Source organism: Felis catus, chromosome B4 (genome assembly GCF_018350175.1).
Source record: "Felis catus isolate Fca126 chromosome B4, F.catus_Fca126_mat1.0, whole genome shotgun sequence".
NCBI lineage: Eukaryota > Metazoa > Chordata > Mammalia > Carnivora > Felidae > Felis > Felis catus.
Window position 1 is genome coordinate 5,529,107 of NC_058374.1, and position 2,666 is coordinate 5,531,772.

The following is a 2,666-nucleotide window of genomic DNA, read 5'->3' on the forward strand; positions in this document are numbered from 1 at the left end:
TCGAGCCCCGCGTCGGGCTCTGTGCTGATGGCACGGAGCCTGCTTGGGATGCTCTCTCTCCCACTCTCTCTGTTCCTCCCCTGCTCGTGCTCTCTCTCTATTAAAAATACATAAATAAGATTAGGGGCATTCACTTTCGAATGTCCCCTCTCTATAAAGAGAGCTTTTCTACTATTCTTCCCCATGCACGTGAACCTGTCTGCCTGGCCCGCCCTGGTGTCCCAGCGCTATCCGCTGGCGGGCCGCTCAGGGCTCTGTTGCCTCGCCGGGGATTTTGCTGACTCCGATGCCCCAAAAAATCCTCAAGGTATAGAGTGGCAGTGCCCTGGGATGTGGGTTTGAGGGGCACACCTGTCACCTATGAGCCTTTCCAGGAAACAGCCCAAGAATTAGCACCTTGGTCCAACAGCTTTATTTGCACACGGGGGTCACTCAGCACTTCCTCTCCCATGGGGGGGTACCTGAGTGTGCAAGGACCTTCCCTCCCGTCACGTGACGCGTGAGGCTGGCCTGCCCAGAGTCTGTGGCTGGGTCTGGTGGGCAGGAGAGGAATCCCGTGATGCAGACTCGTGACCCTAGAGCCCACAATTCTAGAGCATTAGGAGACGGATGCTGCAGATCTCACCCTTAAACAGACAATATATAAGAAAAGCCAATATCACGTACCTGCATTATTCGATGTTTGATTTCAACATGACACGCCCAGTAAAAGAAGAAAAAGTCAAATGATACTTAGGAGTTTACTGTGGAAAACAGTACATGTTCCTTCCATGCAGACCTCCGATCTCACTTTCTCGTGCATCCTTCCAGAAATATTACACACACACACACACACAAAACACACACGTAATGCAAATGGCAACACGCTTATTCCTCTCCTTTTTTCACTTAACAATGTATTTTACGGATTATTTTTCTGCATGTATAGATCTACTTCACTCTTTCTTTTTTTTAATGTTTATTTTGAGAGAGAGAGTGCATGTGCATCACACAAATGGGGGCGGGGCAGAGACGGGGGGGAGGGAGAGAATCCCAAGCAGGCTCCACGCTGTCAGTGCAGAGCCCGACATGGGGCTCGATCCCACAAACTGTGAGATCGTGGCCTGAGCTGAAACAAAGGTTTGGACGCTCAACTGACCGAGCCACCCAGGCGCCCCCTTGGCCAAGCACTGCATTCACAGCAGGACAAGGGGTTACCCCCAACGAACATGTAGTCAGTTGAATGGTGCCCCCCCAAAGCCCCATGTCCTTACTTACCCCTGGAACCTGTCAATGTGACCTTATTTGCAAAGAGGTCTTTGCAGGTATAAGCAAGTTAAGGACTTTGAGATGGGATCATCTTGGATATATATCCAATGACCAGTATCCTTGTAAAAGAACCACTGAGGGACAACTGAGACAGACACACGGGGAGGAGCCACGTGACCATGGAGGCAGCCACCGGGGCCCCAAGCCAACGAATGCTGGAGCCCCCAGAAGCTGCAAGGGGCAGGGGAGGACCCTCCCCTAGAGCCTTTGCAGGGGGTGTGGCACCAAGGACACCTGGATTTCATACCTCTGCCCTCCAGAATAAATTTGCGGCACCTGGGCCGCTCAGTCAGTTAAGTGTCTGACTCGTGGTTTCAGCTCAGGTCATGATCTCACAGTTCGTGGGTTTGAGCCCCACATCGAGCTCTGCACTGACAGCACGGAGTCTGCTTGGGATTCTCTCTCTCTCTCTTTCTCTCTCTGCCCCTCCCCTGTGCGCTTTCTCTCTCAAAATAAATAAATAAACATTAAAAAAAAAAAAAAAAGAGCCGTGAGGGAATAAATTTGTAGTTTGTGGCCGTTACGTTGAGCCAGCCCTAGGAAACTAACACACAGCGCCAACCTAGGTATCAGGAATCCTACTCACTCTGGGTCTTGGTTTTCTTCATCCTTAAAAATGAGAAGGTTGGGCCACAGAATCTAAAGTTTCTTCGTGGTCCAAACAGTTTCTGGCCTCGTTAGGTTCCCTGCATAAGGGCCCCCTTGTTCAAGGCCAGGCTGGGATCACATCAGCTCCCACAACGTGGCTTTCTTCTCCTCTCTCTTCGGAGTGTTTCTTGTCCTTGTGGTCCCCTAATGCTTTTCCATGCATGCTGGTGTGAAACAACATGACTCTTCCAGCCACAAGGAACAATCTTCCCTCCGAAAGGTCGGGACTCTTGTAAGAAAATGCGATTCAAAGTAGCTTAGGGAAAAGGGGAAATAGGTGAATGTTATGAGTCATCGCCTAGTTCCCGTTCAAGAATGAATGACCCACCACCCAAAATGCTGGGGGTCCCACCGGCTGCAGCTTGAGGGCTGTGTCAGCTGCAGGGCCACCTTGCCCAAGGCCGTGCCCTTCCCAGGCCTGCATCCAGGCACCGGTCCTCCAGGGGCACCACGACCTGCCCTCTCTCCCGCCCCGACCGTGACTCAGAAGGACCGCTCCAGCTTTCCAGACCTCCAGGGGACTGCGGCTTCTCTTGCACCCAGGGGAGTGCTGCTTCCCCACCCTGCCTTCCACAGGTGCCAGCACCAAGATACTCCCGGAGGAGCCACCAGCCCACGGAGCCCCCTCTGTGCCCCAGTCTGGGGCAGAGGACTCACTGGCTCATGTAACCAAGCCAGTAATGGAGAAGCAGCCCAGAGACCCAGGAACC

At 52.6% G+C, this 2,666-nt stretch overlaps 1 long non-coding RNA gene across 1 annotated transcript; it reads right to left on the minus strand.

Moving 5' to 3' along the window:
• Window positions 1-393: 393 nt before the first annotated feature.
• On the minus strand, window positions 394-2,376 carry LOC109501941. The gene is made up of 2 exons (XR_002744103.2): window positions 1,895-2,376; window positions 394-626 (listed from the first exon to the last, which is right to left on the minus strand). It is a non-coding gene; the product is annotated as an uncharacterized LOC109501941 (long non-coding RNA).
• Between the last annotated feature and the right edge of the window lie 290 nt (window positions 2,377-2,666).